Below are 24,654 nucleotides of genomic sequence, written 5' to 3' on the forward strand. Positions count from 1 at the left end.
TGGCAAACAATACGATATAAGCAATTTACACCTAAATATTGGAGATTATACCTTTACCTCACAATTCACCGTGCAAACCCTATATTTTAACGATAGTGACATTGTTTTGGGATCACCATGGATGAAAACTCTAGGTTCCTTTATTCTAAATACTAAGAAAAAGTTTTTAACATTTTCTTACAAGAAGAAGAAAATAACGCTTCAAGATGTTACACTGGAACCTAATTCAGTAACGCCAGAAGATATATCGGATATTTCAAAAGTAATTTCTCAAGAAGGTAAAAAAGTATTACAAAATATGCAAAATGAAATTGACAAAATCATTATTGACAAAAATGAAGAAGTTTCTCGACTTAAAACCATAGTGAAAAATTGCTGACGCAAATTAAGATACTTAAGAAGGATAAGAAGTCATTAGAAAACTAGGTAAAACAACTTATCAAGAAGGAAGCATCAAATGTAGGAATTCAAGTTGATGACAAAACAACACATATCGATTCAATGAATGTCACAACTCAGGAAGAATACAAGCAAGTTGAAGAAAAGACGCGCGTGGATGTTGCAATCCAAATGATGAACATCCCCAATGAATATTTCATAACAAACTCAACAACATCTCCGCCAGAAGAAAATGTAAAAATTGTCGCATGCCTAGTAAGGAAAAATCAAACAAAAAGGGTTCCATATCAGCGTCCGAATCATGAGAACAGATGAATCAACCATGCTACATATTTGAACAAGTCAGAACCGAAACAACAAACCGATGTTCCGGATAATAGTGATGTAATCTCAATCCAACCTTATGCTAACAAGTCGTCACAAAATTCCAGTGATCAGAATGCTATACAGAAGATTAATTTGGGATGGTCTGATCCCTTCTCAGTGCGACAATTTTGTTTGTCACTAAGAAGATCATATCAACTTGTATCGACGAGGATGACTATTCCAAAACAGAAAGACTTTCAAAGCCGAAAAAGAGATCAAGCCTTTTTTTATCGACAAGCTTTGAGGACAAATCTTTTTGAGGAAGGAGGCAATGTAACGAATAAAATATATAAATAATATAAATATAATGTAAAAGATAATAATCATAAATAATAGTTAAGTTAAGCTAATAATTAGGTTGAAGAGGCATGTCTAATAGGACATGACTCTTCATGAAAAGACGTTTGCGTGATATATAAGCAAGCCTCTTGTTCTCATTGTAAATCATTATCATTATCATTCTTATTCATTTTATTTAATATAATATTTATATCCTTAATGTATAATTTGATATTCCAAGTCTTTTGGAGTAATTAATTTATAGAAGGAACTTTGTTCGCTTCATCAAACATATTTTCTCTATCAGTTCTTATATGGTCATGCACGTAGACCTTCTTTGCTTACAGGGGTGTTTTAAATTCTGTACGGTGTCCTAATTTCCTATATTACTTTCATCTATTTATATTTTCTTTGAAAAACTTGTACAGCTTAGCCCAAGTGGCCTATTTCATGTTCTCCCAACGTGGTTCTGTGTATTTCTACTTTTTTAAAGAACTGTAATGATATATTTTCCTATTTATTGCTACACATGATAGAACTGTAATAATAACTTCTTATTTATTCCCGCATTCAACAAAACTGTAAAAGTATTTCTTTACAAGTACAATTGTCGTTCTTCCAGTTTCCAAAGATTATCACTGTTGAATTTTCCACAAGTAATATGAACTATATTCACAGTGAGAGGGTGTCGAAGACATATAAAATAGCCAAATATAATATAACCAAATCCACATTGAGATAATCTCATTGCGACAGCTATATTTTCTACAGCGATATTTTCCTCTCTATCTTTATGAAATATCAAACTCTGTAAATAAAATGCATCTAGGTCTTTCTATAAATGTATAGTAGTTGTAAATCCTTCTAAAAGAAAACCTTCTGCTTACAAGACACTTCTAACTCAGTTCAACATATCAACAATTTATGAGAAGGTACCTCATACCTGAGTTGCTTTTAATTAAGTAACTCCAACTCTGGTTGTAGCTAGTCACACCTCCCGGCCTTGAGATTGTCTTTCGGGACCAAATCTCCCCCCTAGCTTGCTCACAAGACCTTCAGTCTTCTGCAAGTTGCTTGTGCACTGCAATCTGGCTATCTGATCCTCACCAAACTTAGCAAGTATTTTTTCCCCTTTCCCCTGCCTATCTCTACAGCACAGTTTTTTCTTCCCCTCACTTCCTTTTCCTGGAAGCCTTGCACAGAGGGGAGCCGGTTAGGGTTCCAGCAAATGTTTCTTTTAACTTCCTTCCTCAAAAGTTACATGATCTTCTGCCACTAAGAATCATTTCTCATTTTTTAAAATAAAATAAAAATACTAATTAATTCAAACAAATAATAACATCAATCCTTTAGTTTGTTTTTACTATGGTAAATAAAATATTTACAGCATTCTGGGGATATTCAATCTCCCCCCTTGAAATTGAACATCGTCCCGATGTTCTCCAGCTGCAAATAGTTTGGGATAAATTTCTCTCATGAGTTGTTCATCCTCCCAGGTGGCCTCATCTGGCCCAAAGTGCTGCCATTGCACTTTAACCTGGGTGATGACTCATTTCCGCAACGTTACTTCTCTCCGATCTAGTATTCTCAGTGGCTCGACCAAGATTTCTCCTTCCGGTTCGACCTAAAACATGCAATAATTTAAGTCAGTTTTTCCTTAGTCAACAAATCCAATTGGTCTACCTAGGACACATTCTTACTTGAATATCCTGCCAACTGATTACATGCTTAGGATCATAGACGTATTTTTTAAGCACTGACACATGGAAGACGTTGTGGACCCGGATATGACTTGGCAGAGCAAGTTGGTATGCCATCGGGCCAACTCTTTCCGAGATATGAAATGGTCCGCAAAACTAGGGTGTCAATTTGGTGCTCCCACTCCATTGCAATGTGCTCCTTTTTGCTCGAATTCTCACATATACATGATCTCCTACTTGGTATTCCTTAACATTTCTCTTCCATTCAACAAAATTCTTTTGTCTATCTTAAGCGGCCTTTAAGTTTTTCGGAACTTTCCTGACCATCTTCTCCATTTCCTTAAGCATTTTGGGGCCTAACCTCAACTTGTCATCTGGTCCTCCCCAGCTTGAGGGTATCTGGAATTTTCGTCCATACAACACTTCAAACGGGCTCATCTGCAAGGATGTATGATAGCCATTGTTGTATGCGAACTCAACCAAATGCAGGTAATCTTCTCACTTAGATGTTTGTTGCATTACATATGCCCTTAGCATGTCTTCTACCACCTGATTCACCCATTCCGTTTGTCCATCGGTTTAAGGATGGTATGTGGTATTGAAGTTCAGCTGCGTCACCAATTCCTCAAACAGGGTTCTCCAAAAGACTGATGTAAATTTTACATCACAGTCAAAGATTATAGTCTTTGGTAACCCATGCAGTTAAAAAAAAAATTTGCATAAAAATATGAGAAATCTGCACCGCTCTATAGGTACTCTGTACCAGTATGAAATGAGTTGATTTACTTAGCTTGTCCACCACTACCATGATGGAATCATTGTTTCTTTTTGACTTGCGTAATCTTGTGATGAAGTCCATAGAAATGGTTTCCCATTTCCATTCTGGAATTGGAAGAGGATGTAATAACCTAGCAGGGTGCTGGTGTTCTGCATTAACTTGTAGGCATTCCAAACAACGAGTTAAATATTATGCTACATCTTTTTTCATTCCTGGACAAAAGTATTCCTTCTGAAGTGCAGTAATCATTTTCTAATATCTCGGGTGCCCAGGGTAATGACTTTTGTGAAATTCATCTAGAATCAAGCTTTTGATGTTGTTTTGGTTGGGCATATACAACCTTTCTTTATATTTCAGCAAGCGAGCAACATCCATTGTATATCCTTGCTGATTTTCTTTGCTGGTTGAATTCTGAGCTTGTTGTCCTATTTGCTGATATATTAAATCTTGTTCTACTACCTCTTTAATCACTTCATCAAAGGTACTTTATCCTTCATTGCAAGAAATCTCGTAGAGGCATTGTACTTTTCAACTCAAAGTGTCTGCCACCCTGTTTTCCTTCCATTTTAGATACTTAATCTTGAAATCAAAACCACTTAATAAATCTACCCACCGTGCCTGCCTAGCATTTAAAGTAGGCTGACTAAAATAGCTAGTCAGACTGTGATGGTCCATTAGTAGCAAAAACTTTTTACCCATTAAACAATGGCACCACATCTTCAATGCATGGATCACAACTGTCAATTCCAAATCATAAGCAGAATATTTCTGCTCATGTTCTTTTAATTTCCTAAACTCATAGGCAAGTACCTTTCCTTCTTGCATAAGTACTCCCCCTACCCCTTCCTTACTCGCATTTATGCACACCACATAGTCCTTGCCCAGATCAGCTATGATTAGTATAAGTGCAGTGGTGAGCAAATGCTTGAGTTGCTCAAAACTCTTTTGACATTTTGTTGTCCATTTAAAAGCTTTTCCCTTTTTCTGCAAGGAAGTGATGGGGTACGCCACTGTTGAAAATCCTTCCACAAACTGTCTATAGTACCCTGCTAGTCCCATGAAGGATTTGATGTCTACCACATCTTTGGGCACTGGCCACTCCATTATGGTTCTTATCTTCTCGGGATCCACAACGATCCCTTCTTTAGTAACTATATCCCCCATGCACTGAATCTGTTTTAAGAAATCACACTTAATGTATTTAGCGTATAATTTATGTTCTCGGAGGGTTTGTAATACTACCCTAAGGTGCTCCTTGTATTCTTCCATATTCCGAGAATATATCAATATATCATCAATAAAAAGTAACACAAACTTGTCCAGATATTGATGGAATATGTTGTTCATAAAGCACATAAAGGTTGCGGGGGCATTAGTTAACCCAAATGGTAAAACCAAAAACTTGTATTGTCCATATCATGTTCTAAAGGCAGTCTTGGCTATGTATTCCTCTTTAATTCTGATTTGGTGGTACCCTGATCACAAGTCAATCTTTGAGAATATCGTTGCCCCTTTTACCTGATCAAAAATTTCATCAATACGGGGTAAAGGGTATTTATTCTTGACTATCAATTTGTTCAATTGACGATAGTCCATACACATGTGAAGGGTCCCATCCTTCTTTTTAACTAACAGCACAGGGACTCCCCATGGCGACATGCTGGGGCGGATGTAATTTTTGTCCAACAGCTCTTGCAACTGCATTTTCAATTTAGTTAATTCTGGCGTGCTCATCCGGTAAGGAGCTCGGGATACGAGGGCTGCTCCTGGCACCAGTTCGATAGTGAAGTCTATGTCTTTTTTAGGTGGCAGTCCTAGTATGTCCTTTGGAAACACATCTGCAAATTCTCGTATTACTGGAATACTCTCCAATGTAGCAGTCTTATCCTTTGTGTTGGCATACCCCACTTGGATGGCATAAATCTGACATCCTTTTCTGATACATTTTGCCAACTGAGAGGCAGTTATTGGCCAAATCTACACAAATCTCTGAATGCTTTGCATTTCCTGCTCTTTCCCAAGTTCATCCTTGTAGCAGATAGTTTTTGTTTTACAGTTTATAATGGACCAACGGTTTTCTGGCCAGTCCATGCCTATCAACACGTCATACGAAACAAGGGGAAGCATGTTTAGATCCGCCATCACTCGCTAACCTGCTATCTTCAAGGGGTAGTTATTTACCTTAGCCAACACACGTCTTTTTTCCCCTATTGCTAGCTGTACTAGCCAAGGGTCCTTAAACTTAACAGTTGACAGTTTACATTGTTCCACAACTTTAGGACTAATATAGCTTAATGTAGCTCTAGGATCAATTAAAAGAGTTATAGTATAATCAAAGATCTTACCTTCAAACTCCACCATAGTCGGCTGGTAGTCCGCTTGTCGATCCTCTAGAGCAACATTAATTCTTGGTAGATTCCGGCCCACATCACCAACTGTAAATGCTTCATGGATCTTCGAAACCTGTTAAGTTCCTTTCCGATGAGGACAATTTTTAATATAATGAGGCCATCCACAACCCCAACATTGTACAGGGGGTCTTGTTGTCCCTATTGTTGATTTTTCCAGATTGTTCGTTGATTCTAGACTCATTGGGTGGCTTTAATCTGAGCAGATTCCTTTGCATATTTCTGTTATTCTGCCCTTAGGAAATCCTTTATTAACATTGCCATGGTTTCCTTTAGAGTTCCCATTCACCTTATTACCATGCTTATCAACCCACCTCTTTCCTACAATTTCCCCCTTGTGCTTACTTTGTTGTTAACAAATCCTGGCTTTTCATATCACCTCATCCATCATTTTTGGGTTGTCAAACTCAATTCTCTCTCTCATCGCCAAGGGTAAACTACTAACGAATCGATGTACCTTAGCCTTCTCCTCTTGTATATAAGGCACATAGTGGAGCAATGAAGTGAACCGGGTGATAAACCCATCCATAGTTTGTTGTCCAAGTCGCAGATCATGGAATTCCCTTGCTTTCTCATCGTAAAACTTCTCAGTCAAGTATCTTACCTTGAAGTATTTTTGAAATTTTTCCCAATTTATATTCTGTTCACTTACCCTTTGTACAATCTTGACTTCTTCCCACCACAAGGTGACCTTTCCTTGTAGTTGGAAAATTGCCAGCTGTGCCTTGAGATTGTGATCGTATTCGTATAATTGAAAATATTTGTTCATGTTAATCAACCAAGCTTCGACTACCTCTTCCTGCTCTCCATCCAAGTGTGGCAGTTTTATTTTCCTTAACTCCCCTTGTAATTCTACTCGTTGTCTTTTTGATGTCTAGTGCTCGGAGGCATTGTTCGACTTCTCCTCTCGATTCTCTTCCCTTCCTTCTAACTCTTCTAGATCTGTGCAATAGCCTTATTCTTCTGACACTCATGGCCGTTCAGGACTGGGATTTAATGGGCGCTGATTCTGCTTATCAGACAGACTTTTCATGATCCTTTCCTGTTCCATAGTTAATCTTGCATTATCTTCCCGTAAGCGGGCCATCTCATTTTTCAGTTCCTGGACTGTCTCTAATATCATTAGATTCGTGTTGCACGTCTCTTCTCCTAGTTGTACCCATATCTCAGGGTTAGTTTCAGGTCTTGTTATAGGTCCCTGTTCAGTCATATTTCTGTGTGGGAAGTTGTCCATTCTCCTAATAATCTGCTGTTGACTGAACACAAAGAAATAATTAGCACAATATTTTTTTTTTATGATGGTTGAGGAAAATAAGAATGACACATGTTTTGCATAATTTCATAGTATATACTTTCCAGAGGCCGCATTTTTGTAGCTTGGATCTGATACCACTTGTAATGTCTCTACCATATTAATTTGCTAAATATACAGTCACATAAAAAAAAAACTAATTATTGTACAATACATAGCTCGATGGCTGCACTCTATCCCTTTAGCCATGCGAAACATGGTTCACAAATTCGGTTGCCACAGTGGAATAAATTTGAAAATTGTACCATACTATCGATTCCATCAAAATTATTTGCATCTATCCCTTTAGCCATGCGAAACATGGTTCACAAATTCGGCTGCCCCAATGGAATAAATTTGAAAATTGTACCATACTATCGATTCCGTCAAAATTATTAGTGAATTTGATTTGAGTGGCAATAGACATTCCCTAATACTTTAAACATTTTATTTATTTTTTAATCTCATGCTTGATGTAAAAATTGATAAAAACATATTATTAACATCAATGATTAATTAAAATTATTTTTCAGAAGAAAAAGGATATAGATTATATTAAGACAATATAAGAAGCCTGATAAGGTACAAAAGGGAGCAGCCTCTGAGGCCTCAAAAAAACCCAACACACATAAGTTTACAGATATGAGGAGAATACCGGACACATGAGACATATAACAAAATGACTGAGAGGAGCCAAGCATAGATTCAAGGCAAAATACACAAAATAGCAAAAATTAATTAAAATTATATAATTTAATTAATTTAAAAAATTCAATTCAATTGTTAGGATGGTTAAAAGTGGTTGAATTTAGGGTTAAAAAAATTAAAAAACCTTGTACAAATAGTCTTTGAATTATATTTTTGATAGTTTGCAAAAATCCCCGCCAGAATTTTTCTAATATAACCTGAATTTCCATAATTTTCAAGGCAAAAATGCAATCTAGTTAGACTAAAAACTTAACATTTTCTCAAAAAATAAAATTACTCCAAATAGTTTAATAAACAACATGTTTCCTCAACTGTATTGGTCCATTATACATTCTATTGTTCTAATTAAAAATAATAACAATAATAATAATTATAGAATTTAGGCTTTTGTGATCAGTTTATTGAGCAAGTATGGTTCATTGTCCACACTTGTTGGTTGAAATGCATCAACCTATAAATGGCCAAAAACCTTCTCAATAAAAATTATAATATTATTTTAAAATACTTTATACAGTTTAGCTATTTCAAGTATTTTCATTAAATTAAATTCATTTATATTCAAAAATGTATTTTTAATAATAAAATTTATTATTTAAAAAATATAAAATAATTACACAGAACCAAAAAAATATATGGATACTGTGATTGTTTTATATTGGAGCTTATTCAGGCATACTTTTTAATCAAAATTTGACCACTTTTATTAAAATCAGAATTGTATGGTATTTTTCATTACGTTGAATTCATTTGTATTCAAAAACATATTTTTAAATTAAAAATTCATAATTTTAAGAGTAAAAAATAATTATACAATACTTAAAACATATTTTTAAATAAAAAAATCATAATTTCACACATATAGAATAATTATACAATACCTAAAAAATTTATGGACCAAAAAATTTGGATGGAATCTTGAGCAGCAAGGAACAGGTTGGATATTATATAGTGCATGGAGTCTCAAGGTGATTGACGTGGCAGTTTGAACGATAAAAATATTAGATCCGGTCAATCTTCGGTGATTTTATCTTATAATATCACTTCAGTGCTCGGCGTAAAGGATGGTGAATGCCATGGGCAACACAGAACCAACGACGAAACTTCTCTTTCCATCCTTTGTTGTGTCATACGGTTGAGGACAAAATATAATAAAAGCCATGGGCTACAAAAGGACAGCGACGGGTGAGGATGGGATCCTGCTGCTCGTCTTGACGTATATAACAACCAGCTGTATTAGTAGGATTTCCTTGTTTTCACTTGTAGGGGTAGGAACTTGTTCTTTTCATATAGTCTTACCCACTAGCATGACGCAGGGTGAGTTGTGTATTTAATGTGCCAAATATTTTCTTTAACCAACAAAGACTGCCAAATATTTTCTTTGGCAAACAAAGACTTTGAGAATTGTCTGTATTTAACATGCCAAATATTTTCTTTGGCAAACAAAGACTTTGAGAGTTGAGTGGGCGAGAGGGACGTTCTTTGTTTTCAGAGAGGCTAACATCCTCTCCTCTCAACCCCAGAGGACCGTTGTCCGTGTTAACAAACTCCTCTCAACCACACAGGATGCGATTAAGTAACTTCAATAAAGTTATTTAACAATTTACCCGGGCCTTCTTGTCATATTGGCGCCCAACCCGCTCAACCGTCCAATTCGTCCAATTTTAGATGTTGTGATTGAAGACGACCTCTAAAGATTTTTCGCTCAACTCGCTCAAACGTCCAGTTCGTCCAATTTTAGATGCCATTGAAGACTGTTAGCCCAACCCGCTCAACCGTCCAATTTTAATTTTAAATGTGATTGAAGAGGACCCGTAAACATTTTTCTAAAGATTCTTCGCCCAACTCGCTCAAACGTCCAATTCGTCCAATTTTAGATGCCACTGAAGACTGTTCGCCCAACCCGCTCAACCGTCCAATTTTAAACATTCTTCCAAAGTTCCAATTATACCACCCACGCATTCTGTTTTAGATTCTTCCATCTCGTGGAAGACCAACAGCCACCATATTGTCGTAATACACACAAAAAAACAGAAAATCCGCATCGCTTAGATGAGAAAATGAAGTCTTTCCATATTGTGGTAATACACACAACATCAATATAGTGACAGGAACATCAATCCCACGGGATCGCGATTGAAACGTATACTGCCATCAGCCAGCCATGTCTTGTCTGTGTACGTTCCTTCCTTTTGGATTGCCATCGTTCAGCGCTACAAAAGGACAGCGACGGGTGAGGACAAAATATAATAAACGCCCTGGGCTACAAAAGGACAGCGACGCTTGAGGACAAAATATAATAAACGCCATGGGCTACAAAAGGACAGCGACGGGTGAGGACAAAATATAATAAACGCCATGGACTACAAAAGGACAGCGACGGGTGAGGACGATTTAAACAAGGATGGGATGGATTCCTTCTGCTCGTCTTGACGTATATAACATCCAAGTTATACATTATATAACACCAGATGTAATTAGTAGGATTTCCTTGTTTTCAATGGTAGGGGTAGGAACTTGTTCTTTTCATGTATTAGTAGGATTTCCTTGTTTTCAATGGTAGGGGTAGGAACTTGTTCTTTTCATATCAATCCGTAGGATTTCATGGTTTTCACTTTTAGAGGGTAGGAATTTGTTTTTTCCATTTGGTTAGTTGAGAGGTGCTTTCTGCACTCCAAATGATAAAGATGGGTTCTGTTCTTTTAACATTGAAGGTATGCATATAAAACACGAGTTTTGTAGGATTTATTGTTTTTATTTGTAAGATTTCATTTGGCTGAGTTGAAAAGTGTAGCCATTGTTTTTTAGTGCAGGAATCTGTTTTTTTTGCCATTGACTTGGAAATGGTTAGAGTAAGATATATATAATTCAGTGTTTAATATGTATATACAATTTAAGGTTAATAATCAATCAAATATTTTAATATTTATTTTAATTTAAAATATATAAAAATAAAGTAATTAAAAATGTATTTATTTATTTATTTTTTAATTAAAAATAAAAAATAAAAGTAAATAAAAAGGAAAAATAAAAAGTATTTATACTTCATGTTGTGAAGTAAAATTAAAATTAATGTGTGTAATTTAAAACTATATTAATAATCAAATAAGAAACAATTATTTTTATTTATATATATATATATATATAATAAGTTTTTAATTAAAATATTTTAATAGCATGTATATAAAGTAAATGTACATTTTTTTATAGAGTTAATATATTATGTATGGAAATATAATTAAATAAAAAAAATAGATGAACCATTAAAACAAATACTTTTTCCATATATAAATAATTTATTTTATTTTAATTTTAAATTTAATATAGATTAAAAGAGATTAAATCCTTAAATATGCAATTTTCACATACAGATTTGAATAAAAGATTGTATCTTGCCCCTTTTGGATGGATAATAAATCAAGGGTTGCTTATAAAAAAATGTAGACTGTATCTTGACCCTTTTCAATGGATAATAAATCAAGAGTTCCTAAAAACTATTGAGGGTTAATCTTTCTAGGTGTTTGATAACACCAAGGATATCCATAGGAATTCGTTCCTTTTATTTGTTATTGCTATAAAAGTTATGGTAGGTATGTTTTTATATGGAAAACTAAGAATGCTCTTATGTTTTTATGGTCGGTATGTTTTTTTTTTTTAATATATTTTCAATCAAAATTTAATCAAATTTATTAAAATCACCAAATATAGAAATTTTCATTAAATTAAATTTATTTATATATTTAAAAAAATCACTAAATTATTTTATTATTTAAAAAAATAATTATACAATATCTCAAAAAATTACCTAAAATCGTGACCAGTAATTATCTACATAAATATTCCATGGAAACTAAAGGTGATCAACCAAATAAATTTATGACCCTAACATGCGGGCGATTTTATCTTATAATGTCATGCCATGTGAAACATGGTTCACTAGGCTCTGCACGTGGAATAAATTTGAAATTTGTAACATAGATTTTATGTGAATTATTGGTGATTTTTTATTTTCATTTACATTAAATATCTTTAGACATTTTAAAAGTTTTATTTATTTCGTAATTTCAGATTTGATTTAAAATTTGGTAAAACAATTCTAAATTCATTTATATATTCAAAATATTTTTAAACAATAAAAAATTATAATTTTATGAGTTACATAATATTTTAAGGTTTTATCAAAATAAAAAATTATGAAATAATTTGTTTCCCAAATACAAAGGTTGAAGAGACATTCTCCAAATTTTCCAATTCTAATTAAAAAAAAATAATAATATTTAAAAAAAAAATTCATCATATTTACACTCCAGTCTATAACTAATAATAATAATAATAGATTTAGATTTATAATACACTATTCATCTATATAAATGAAAATTAAATATAAGAATAAGAAGTTTATAGGAATAAGCATTTGTAATTGTCTTATATTTTGGAGTTTTTCCAAAAATATTTTTCAATTAAAATTTAGAGAAATTTATTAAAATTAAAAAACTAAACTTTGTATAATTTAAATGTTTTGAAAGGTTATCATTAGATTGAATTATTTATATATTTAAAAATATATTTTAAATCATTTAAAAAAAAATATATATTTTTTTATAATTTCACAAATAAAATAATTACACAATATCTTGAAAACAAATTATCCATGGACAAAACAATTTGCCTGGAACAAGTCTGAGATGAAACAGGTTAGAAATTATCTTAAAAAAAATCTTCATAAAGTCTCAAGGTGATTGAAGTGGCAAGTTATAACCATAAAAAAATTTTATAATCCCTCAACATCCATCTGTGATTTTATCTTATAATATAACTTCAGTGCTCCGCGTGTAAAGGATAATGAATGCCCGGCATGGGCAACACACAACCAACGACGAAACATCTCTTTCCATTCTTTGTTGTGTCATATAGTGAATGCCATGTGCTACAATCATGAGATTCTTTGTTGTGTCCCATGTGCTACAATGATGGGATTTGTTTGATATATTATATAAATCTATATCTATATTAATATAGGGCAAAAGAGATTAAATCTTTAATTATGCAATTTTTAAAATAGAAACTTCAATAAAGAATTGCATCTTGACACTTTTAGATGGCTAATAAATTAAGAGAGATGGGTAATAAATTAAGAGATAACAGAAAAAGATGGAGCCATATGTCTAGGTGCATGATAACACCAAGGGTATGGATAGGAATCTCTTCATTCTATTTGTTTTTTTAATTAAGTTATTATAAAATTATGGTAAATAGTGTGTAGTAACAATTGTTTTGGTAGGAATTAATTGTTTTATAATTTGGATATGTAGGAATGTTTTTTTTATTAAATTTATAGATGATTTTTATTTAGAAAAGAATTTATTGTTTTGATTTGTATAGATAGAAATTTATTTTTTTTATTAAGTTGATAGTTTTTTAGTTGGAAAAGAATATATGAGTTTGAACTAATGTAGATTCATTTAAAATGTAAATTCATTGAACTTTGATTTATTATGAGTTTTATGAGTTCAAATTCCTTGAAATGACTACATTTTTCTCAAATTTTACATTATAAAAATAGGTTTGCACCTTAATGGAGTTGATCCTTGCCCATCATAGATCCAACTTGATGTTGAGAATGAAAGGAATTACACATATCGATCATGTCAATACCATGTTGATTATGAAAGGACCTACATGCCTCCCTCCCTCATATTAAATAACACATAGTTGAAATGTTTTAACTATAATGTGTGTGGGGAAATATTGTATTTGAAATATCTTTTTTGTTGTTGATATTTTTTTTTTAAATACAATGAATTCACTTATACATCTCCTTCATATTGGGATCTAGAGAGAACTTATGAGTGTAATGAGAAATTTTCTATTTCAATTTCTGGTTATATATTATATATAACTAATTTTGAAATATTTTTCCTTACTTGAAATATTTTATTTATGGCTCATATATAAGTACCTTTTTGTTATTAATATTTATTTTAAATGTTAGTCATTAATTCCAAATTAAACATCAAGTTGTTGGCATTATGTCTAGTTTGTTGACCTTGATGTCAACTTAGATCATGTTCTTATCACACTCTTTGTGATTGGCAGTAGAACTGTAGCATGATGTAGAGGTGCCTCGAAAGGTGATGTGTGCCTGAAAAAGAAATGATTTTATATAGCCTACTTATAGATGTATCACGCCCTTTGTTCTAAGAAACATTGTAACTTCACCCCTTACCCAACACCAGAGTAGGAGGTGGTCTCTATGCAAACCCAATCTTCAAATTGTTGTTATGAAAATCGGGCATAAAATGTTTGATATTTCCCAAAATTCTCTAAACTCGAAGTAACCATCGCCATTGGATTCATCTCGTCAAGAAGAATATATTGTTATAATTTTTTTTTTCTCAATCTAATCCCCAAATTGTGAGATATTGCCTCCCAAAGTTTTTTACCTTACCACCTCTTCGGGCTGCCACATGGCAATCCATTGTTGCTTTATGGAGCAGTTGGGATTTTTTACCATTCAGGATTAGCCTCCTCCACTTACTTGTCGAAGCCCTTCATTATGTCAGACTAACTTGGTTGGTAGGACCCCTACTCCACTAATTGGATATGACGTCCCGCTAGTCTCCTCTTGACATTTATAATTGACTCGTTACTTTAATATTCCAGGGTGAACTCATCGGGTTGACTCGACAGGTGGGCCAGTTCCTGAACAATAGCACTACGGCAATAGTGTGGCCCTGCCACACACTTGCCTCACGTCAACCTGTTGGGTCCCTTCCTACCCATGCCTAAGGATGGGCCTTCACTAACCACTAGGCTTATGTGGTTGGTGGGACCACTCCTCTACCAGTGGAGAAGCAATCAGAACACATCATATTGTTGGATCTATCTTCACGCTCTCTTCCGTTGCACTCGTTAATACCACTCGGGTGAGACTTCTAGGGTGGCGTCAGGTGACATCATCCTGCTCCTATGCTCCTTGTGTTTTATTTTGCACCACTTCTTGAAATTGTCGGGTGGGTTCCTCCAAGACACATTATCCCACTGAATATTGTTTGAATCATTCCCTATTGCACTTACCCCTTTTCTTATGGGCTAGATCTTCTGGGCCACCTAGCTAGTTGGCCAACTTTGACCAATCGCAGGACTTCTGGGTTGGTGTGTCAACTAGCTCATCCTCACTGACGTCATCTTGCAAACCTAGTCATAATGCTTTGTCCAATCACATTAAAGGAAATCAGGTCGCGCCAATGCGAAGCTTCCAACACTAGTGTAACGTCCCGCGGTTTTGCCCGAAGTGCGACCGCGTTCGGGTGAAGAGCGACCGTGGGCGAGCAACCGGTTGGAGGGCGAGCTGCGGTTGTGCGACGGTCATGCGACGAAGTGTGCGACGAACATGCGACGATATGAGGAGAGCATTGGTTTCTATACACCTTGGAACGTTGAATGATTTGGTTTGAGGCTGATTTATGATGGAAGCAAAGCCGACATGGTTTTGGGCGTTTTAGGGGTGTGCAAAGGCGTTGGGCAAGTCAGCTGGGCAGCCAGACTTAGCCCCAAGCTTTGGTATATATTGTGGAAACGTTGGAGCATTTTGGGCACCACATTCGATCATCACATCTTCACACAAGAAGTAGAAGTGCGCAAGACAAGAAGGTGAAGGCGCAAGTCTCATGCGCCCATCCTTGGGCTAGTCGCACAGTGGAAGGTTGCACTTGGTGTTGGGTGAAGGTGTAGGCAAGGTGCGCCCGGTGATTGGGTGAGGCGTGCACGGTGAACGTGTGGAGCACCCGGTTTGTGCTAAGTCTTGGCGTGGGTGTCTTGGTGACTCGGGTGAGCACCCGCCCATCGTGCAAGTGTGCACGAAGGTGAACGAAGGATTGGCAAGTCGTGCGGCGACCGTGCCGAGGCACCGACGAGCTAGGCAACCGAGTTTTGCCTTGGATTGTAAAATTGGCTAAGTATGAAACTTGGTACTTCCAAGTATACTTGTAAAAGCTTGTAATATTGAAGATTGTATAATACATATATTTCAGGCAGACTCATTGTTCAGGGAGTTGCCCCTCCCTTTATACTGTGCAATTGTGTTCTTGTTTATAATTGTTGTTGATAATGAATGTGTATGGGTGTTCATTGGTATAAAGGATAACATAATAATACTTGGTTGCGAAACACAAACTAAGTAGGAGTAAGTGGTTAGGCGTAGTCCACGAACATAAGTATTGGTGAAAAGAAAGTGTTCGGTGGTGCCGCACCTCGCTAAGAGCGGTTGAAAGACTACCGCCGGCTTGGGGGCGTGACAGTTGGTATCAGAGCTCGGTTGGAGCTGGTGAGCAGGGTTGCTCGTGACGAAGTGCAGGTGTGTAGACACTTGGAAATTGAAGACAGTGAAGCAGGTACTTGCAGGTGAAAGAGGTTGGTGAACACTTCCTGATAAGTGTTGCATCAAGGACTTCGGTTGCAGGCATCTTGGTGAAGCTTTTGGATGGTCGAAACTAGATTGCAAAGAAGAAGGAAGCTGTTAGCAATGGAAGTTGAATCTCAGGCTGGGTCTAGTCACGGTGTGTAGGGTGCTACTATAACACTTATGGAAAAGGTGTTGGTGAGGATGAAGGTTATGGAGACTTCCTGGGAGAAGAAGATGGACTTGTTCGCTAAGGAGCAAGAGGCCAATTCAAAGATGAAGGAAGAGCTCGATGAACTCTGGACACAACACAGGTACACTGATCTTTTGTGTACACAACTTGAAGTAAGGGTCAAAGAGGTTGAAGAAGCAAGAGACCAGGGTCTTGCAGAGATCCTGGACTTGAAGAAATCTCTTGACGAAGCCAGAGATGAGATCACGATGTTGAAGAAGGCCGTGAGGCATAACTCAGGTGGAGGAGTGCCTCATGTGAAAGTCAAGGAACCAGAATCTTATGATGGTACAAGGAGTGAAAAGACTCTTGGAAACTTGGAACGATTGGGTCTATCTGATGATGAGACGAAGGTTAAGGTAGCTGCTCAGTTCTTAACAAAGGATGCTAAGATGTGGTGGCGAAGACGGATGGATTAGATTGCCAATGGCAGTGCTGGTGTCATTACTTCGTGGGATGACATGAAGAAAGCTTTGCAGACCCATTTCAGTCCTCAAGATGAAATGTGGGAAGCAAGGATGAAAATTAAGTTCATAAAGTAGACCGGGAACCTACAAACATATCAGTAGGAGTTTGCAAGTGCAGTTCTGGAACTTCCTGACATGGCGGAGAGGGACAAGGTGTTCAATTTCATTATTGGGTTGAAGCCTTGGGCACACAATGAAGTGAAGAGGCAGAGAATTAGAACACTTGAGGAAGCTTTTGCTGCTATGAACAGGTTGGTGGAGCATTATGATGAGACTTCTTATGATAGGAAGACGAATTCCGATAAGCCAAAAGAGAAGAAGAAGGATGATGCTTCGAAATCAGATTATAATTTAAAGACGAAGAAAGCCTTGAAGTGTTGGATATGTGCTGGACCACATACGGTGAAGAATTGTCCTTCTAGACCGAAAGTGGCTGCGATTGCACAATCTAATGCGAAGAATGAAGAAGCTTATGTGGGGATGATGCAGATACTTGGTGCTGCTGCTACTACAGAGGTGGTCTCTCAGAGGGATCCTGAGAGGAATAGGTTGGAGTATGTTCGGATGAAGGTTGGAGGTGCTGATATACTCACTATGGTAGATAGTGGGGCCTCTCACAACTTCATGGGTGAAGATACTGCGAGAAGAATTGGGCTGAAATTTGTACCGGCGATGGCACAGATGAAGACAGTCAATTCTCCTCCTGTTGAAGTTCTTGGTATAGCTGAAAGGGTGGACACAACACTTGGTGAATGGACGGGGAAGGTCGACTTCACTATAGTGCGGATTGATGACTATGAGGCTGTGCTGGGGATGGAATTCATGAAACAATTTGATGCTATGATTGTTCCACATTTGAGGAAGTTGTACATTTACGATGGAAGGGAAGATGTACCCATTGGTGTGCCAACCATTGGAGTGACAAGACCTGATTGTAAGTTAGCAGTGATGCAAATGGAGGATGAGAAGCGAATGGAAGATATGAGTAAGCGGTTGTCCATGGTTGAGACAAAGCTTACCGAGCAGTCATTGGTCATCAGGACACTTTCAGATAGCATCTTGGATTTGTCAAGAAGGCTAGAAGTAGTTGAGGATGATGATGATGATGATGAGGTATATGTGAGGCCGAATGTCCGGGAGGAGGATCGGGTCACTTATCTACAGAGGATGGAGATTGAGGATCCTGACAGATGGATTGAGTTGATTAGTGAGGGAGAGCCTTCAGGCTCTACTCCCTCCACATCTTCTTAGATGGACAAGAAGATGGGGCTCATTGTTAGCTGCTCATACAGTGAGTCCTTAAAACAGGATGAGCAGGTATGACAGATGATGCAGGGATGGCTTGGCATCAAGCATCATGACATGTTGCAGATGAGATGAGGACTACTTCATGGACCTGAGCATGGCTTACACTTGTATGGAGATGGATTCTTGATCGAGTTGAGGATGTGACAGGATGTTCTGAGAAACAACTGATGGTGGCATGAGGATGTGCATTCTCATGGTTTGAGCATGACAGTTGGATTAGCTACCCAACTAGTTCGAGTCATGAGGGGATCCAGTGTACAGAATGATGTTGCTGTTGGGTTGAAGTGTTGGCACATGACAAAGATGTGTTAGCATTTGTTGGAGTATCATGGCAGCAGTTCACATGATGACACATGATGAGGTCGACACGAGATGTTACAGGAAGCATGTAGCTTGAGATGGAGGGATCAGCCTTCCACGTTGGAGAGCAGCAGGTGGAGATTGTGACAGGGTGATCGATGATCATGGATTGAGATGATCTCTAATGTATGACATACCGATGGGGTGTACACCTTGGTATGGTAATCTTGGTGACAGATGGTTACAGGGATGATACATGATGGAGACGATGGTTCTACATATGTTGCAGGGATGTTTACAGTATGTGGAGGAGTTGACATCATGGATATTGATGATCTTGGTGGATGGCTACCAGGATGATATGTTGTCGAGGACAACAATGACTTCAGGTGGAGGAGGATGTAATGTCCTGCGGTTCTGCCTGAAGTGCGACCGCGTTCGGGTGAAGAGCGACCGTGGGCGAACGACCGGTTGGAGGGGGAGCTGCAGTTGTGCGATGGTCATGTGATGAAGTGTGCGACGAACATGCGACAATATGAGGAGAGCGTTAGTTTATATACACCTTGGAGCATTGAACGATTTGGTTTGAGGCCGACTTACGATGGAAGAAAAGCCGACATGGTTTTGGGCATTTTAGGGGTGTGCAAAGGTGTTGGGCAAGTCGGCTGGGCAGCTAGACTTAGCCCTAAGCTTTGGTATATATTGTGGAAACGTTGGAGCGTTTTGGGCATCACATTTGATCATCACATCTTCGCACAAGAAGTAGAAGTGCGCAATTCTAGTGTGCAAGACAAGAAGGTGAAGGCGCAAGTCTCATGCACCCATCCTTGGGCTAGTCACACGGTGGAAGGTTACACTTGGTGTTGGGTGAAGGTGCAGGCAAGGTGCGCCCGGTGATTGGGTGAGGCGTGCACGGTGAACGTGTGGAGCGCCCGGTTTGTGCTATGTCTTGGTGACTCGAGTGAGCGCCCGCCCATCGTGCAAGTGTGCACGAAGGTGAACGAAGGATTGGCAAGTCGTGCGGCGACCATGCTGAGGCGCCGACGAGCTAGGCAACTGCGTTTTTCCTTGGATTGTAAGATTGGCCAAGTATGAAACTTGGTACTTCCAAGTATACTTGTAAAAGCTTGTAATATTGAAGATTGTATAATACATATATTTCGGGCAGACTCATTGTTCAGGGAGTTGTCCCTCCCTTTATACTGTGCAATTGTGTTCTCGTTTATAATTGCTATTGATAATGAATGTGTATGGATGCTCATTAGTATAAAGGATAACATAATAATACTTGGTTGCGAAACACAAACTAAGTAGGAGTAAGTGGTTAGGCGTAGTCCACGAACATAAGTATTAGTGAAAAGAAAGTGTTCGGTGGTGCCACACCTCACTAAGAGCGGTTGAAATACTACCGCCGGCTTGGGGGCGTGATAACTAGGGTTCTGCCTCAATAAAGATAAGGTTTAGCTAGACTGTGCAATAATTTTATGGCACTCCTCTATGCGCGTCATCAAACTAACACTCGATTTCTACCACGACTCGACTAAGGGACATTGAACCTTCCTTATGCAATGCATAAGACAAGGATCTTTACGACAGTTGTAAGAGAAAGTCTCGACATTGCCATGATTTCCTTGAGCTAATTATTTTGATCATGGCTATGTCTTAGAGGTCTTGTAGACCTCTAAATCAATGCCAATAGTCAGTGTTGACATAGATGGTTTATTAAGGTGCTCTATGGTTCTACCCTTCCTAATATTGAACCAATACAACTCCAAGGAGTTCTTGGCTTGGACAAGGAATTCAAAGCATGTTGGGGTAGGCACTCCTACAACCCTTACCTACCATGGGCTTGGTGTGAACTCTTGAAAGGTCTCCACCTCACCTACGACGCACCGAGAGTGTCAGAATCCATTTCAAGGTTGTAAGCAACTCTATGGCGGTATGCAGAGTCTTCAAGGGAAAAGATAGCTACGCTCTGATGCTAGCAAAAGACATCTAGGCTACTGATAATACATGGTTGGTGAAGCTTGCCTCAGGGGTTTCGACTATCCCTACACTCGAATGGAGAATAACCCTTCCACCATCGACACAACATATTTTACACAGGTTCAAGCGTTTATATCCCGATCAAGGAACATCCATGTATATCCACATGCCCTGCTAAGTGGGTGATTTCTTATGTAATTATTTCATGTTAATAAAAAGGGTCTTTATGCCCAATATTCCAAGTTTCATTCCAAGTTCTTATGACTCCTACTATGGCCTATAGCATGGCATGATGTTTTTATCCTATTTATTTAACTTTTATAATCATTCCAAATGAATCATGGTGCACATATTAAGGTTCATCACATGGATACAACTCACGCTAACTAATGTATATGGCACAATACTTTATGTTGCATGTTAGTTGTCATGAACCATACTGCTCCTATGCTCCTTGTGTTTTATTTTGCACCACTTCTTGAAATTGTCGGGTGGGTTCCTCCGAGACACGTTATCCAACTGAATTTTGTCCCAATGGTTCCCTATTGCACTTACCCCTTTTCTTATGGGCTAGATCTTCCAGGCCACCTGGCTAGTTGGCCACCTATGACCAATTGCAAAACTTTTGGGTTGGTGTGTCAACTAGCTCATCCTCACTAACATCATCTTGCCAACCTAGTCACAATGCTTTGTCCAATCACGTTAAAGGAAATTAGGTCGCGCCAATGCGAAGCTTCCACCACTAGGGTTCTGCCTCAATAAAGATAAGATTTAGTTGGAATGTGCAATAAGTTTATGGCACTCCTCCATGCGCATCATGAAACTAACACTCGATCTCTACCATGACTCGACTAAGGGATATTGAACCTTCCTTGTGCAATGCATAAGACAAGGATCTTTATGATCGTTGTAAGAGCAAGTCTCGACCTTGCCATGATTTCCTTGAGCTAATTATTTCGATCATGGCTATGTCTTAGAGGTGTTTTAGACCTATAGATCAATGCCAATAGTCAGTGTTGACATCGATGGCTTATTAAGGTGCTCTATGGTGCTACCCTTCCTAATATTGAACCAATACAAATACAAGGAGTTCTTGTCTCGGACAAGGAATTCAAAGCATGTTGGGGTAGGCACTCCTACAACCCTTACCTACCATGGGCTTGGTGTGAACTCTTGAAAGGTCTCCACCTCACCTACGACACACCGAGAGTGTCAGAATCCATTTCAAGGTTGTAAGAAACTCTATGGCGCTATGCAAAGGGCCAAGATAGCTACATTGTGATGTTAGCAAAAGAGATCTAGGCTACTAATAATACATGGTTGGTGAAGCTTGCCTCAGGGGTTTCAACTATCCCTACACTTAATGGGAGAATAACCCTTCCACCACCGACACAAGATATTTTACACAGGTTCAAGGGTTTATATCCCGATCAAGGAACATCCATGTATATCCACATGCCCTGCTAAGTGGGTGATTTCTTATGTAATTATTTCATGTTAATAAAAAGGGTCTTTATGCCCAATATTCCAAGTTTCATTCCAAGTTCTTATGACTCCTACTATGGCCTATAGCATGGCATGATGTTTTTATCCTATTTATTTGAATTTTATAATCATTCCATATGAATCATGGTGCATATATTAAGGTTCATCACATGTATACAACTCAAGCTAACTAATGTATATGGCACATTACTTTATGTTGCATGTTAGTTGTCATGAACCATCCTGCTCCTATGCTCCTTGTGTTTTATTTTACACCACTTCTTGAAATTGTCGGGTGTGTTCCTTCAAGACACGTTATCCAACTGAATTTTGTCCCAATGGTTCCCTATTGCACTTACCCCTTTTCTTATGGGCTAGATCTTCCGAGCCACCTGGCTAGTTGGCCACCTCTGACCAATCACAAAACTTTTGGGTTGGTGTGTCAACTAGCTCATCCTCACTAACGTCATCTCGCCAGCCTAGTCATAATGCTTTGTCCAATCACGTTAAAGGAAATCAGGTCGTGCCAATGCGAAGCTTCCACCACTAGGGTTCTACCACAATAAATATAAAGTTTAGTTGGATTGTGCAATAAGTTTATGGCACTCCTCTATGGGCGTCATCAAGATAACACTTGATCTCTACCATGAATCGACTAAGGGATATTGACCCTTCCTTGTGAAATGCATAAGACAAGGATCTTTACGACTGTTGTAAGAGCAAGTATCGACCTTGCCATGATTTCCTTGAGCTAATTATTTCGATCATGTCTATGTCTTAGAGGTCTTGTATACCTCTAGATCAATGCCAATAGTCAGTGTTGACATCGATGGCTTATTAAGGTGCTCTATGGTGCTACCCTTCCTAATATTGAACCAATACAACTCCAAGGAGTTCTTGGCTTGGACAAGGAATTCAAAGCATGTTGGGGTAGGCACTCCTACAACCCTTACCTACCATGGGCTTGGTGTGAACTCTTGAAAGGTATCCACCTCACCTACGACACACCGAGAGTGTAAGAATCCATTTCAAGGTTGTAAGCAACTCTATGGCAGTATGTAGAGTCTTCAAGGGCCAAGATAGCTATGCTCTAAAGCTAGCAAAAGACATCTAGGCTACTGATAATACATGGTTGGTGAAGCTTACCTAAGGGGTTTCGACTATCCCTACACTTGAAGGGAGAATAACCCTTCCACCATCGACACAACATATTTTACACAAGTTCAAGGGTTTATATCTCGATCAAGGAACATCCATGCATATCCACATGCCCTTCTAAGTGGGTGATTTCTTATGTAATTATTTCATGTTAATAAAAAGGGTCTTTATGCCCAATATTCCAAGTTTCATTCCAAGTTCTTATGACTCCTACTATGGCCTATAGCATGGCATGATGTTTTTATCCTATTTATTTAACTTTTATAGTCATTCCAAATGAATCATGGTGCATAGATTAAGGTTCATCACATGGATACAACTCAAGCTAACTAATGTATATGGCACATTACTTTATGTTGCATGTTAGTTGTCATGAACCACATTAACAAAAAATTTAACACAAAACCTCATTCTAATATCTATCTATATATATATATATATATATATATATATATATATATATATATATATATATATATATTTGCCAAGTTTGATTATCAAGATTGTCCATTTCAGAGATGTCATATGCACACATATTTATATGTAATTTCCGTAGCTATAAGTGTCATATTTGCACAGAAGTGCATCTACATGTACATCATATTAATATCCCAAATACAGTCCTAAGTCAAAAACCATTGCAACCATAAATGCATCATGATTCACTAACAAGTAGGCAAACATAAATGGATACAAATCTTTAAATTTGAAAGGAAACTAAGTCTGGGATAAGGAATATCCACCTGTTGATGGTGCTAGACCCACCAACATGTCAAGGGGATCTCCTTGGTAAGAAGTCCCAATTAGACCTCAGACTGTTTGGTGTAGGATTCCCAGCAATGGGTCGTAAGGTAACGCCTTGAACGCGGTATCGCACAGAGGCAAGTAGAATAACTCTGTCAGCATCAATGGTGTGACTGATGCAGTGAGTCAAGGAAGGTGTATGAGAGGTTCCAACACTTCAAAAGGGGAAGGAGGTGAAGGTGAGTTCCAGGTTGAAAGGGATCATTCCCAACTCAGCTAGGAACATACAACACAAAAGGACATGCACAGCTTCCAACAGAGCAGTCCATCCAGATGCAGAAGTCACATCATACAAGGTAAGATAGCACGAACAACACTCACGGATCAGTCCAAGATGAGTGTGACAGTTTTTATAGCAAGGTTCAAGTGAAAGTTCTGTCTGATGTCCAACAAAGCAGTCGCCACAGATGGTGACAACATTAACAACATATGCAACACATTAACAACAAGATTCATATAATTGCATGTGAATCATTTCATACACATATACGTAAGTTAAAAAACACATGTCATTAAAGCAACCGGAGCAGTCCAACTATGATAACAACATATGCATGAAAATGTGTTGGTTCTTATTATATAAATAA

The sequence above is a fragment of the Pinus tabuliformis genome, chromosome 2_2 (genome assembly GCF_031772625.1).
Source record: "Pinus tabuliformis cultivar Carrire ecotype Pingquan chromosome 2_2, CPIR1, whole genome shotgun sequence".
In the NCBI taxonomy this organism is placed as follows: Eukaryota; Viridiplantae; Streptophyta; class Pinopsida; order Pinales; family Pinaceae; genus Pinus; species Pinus tabuliformis.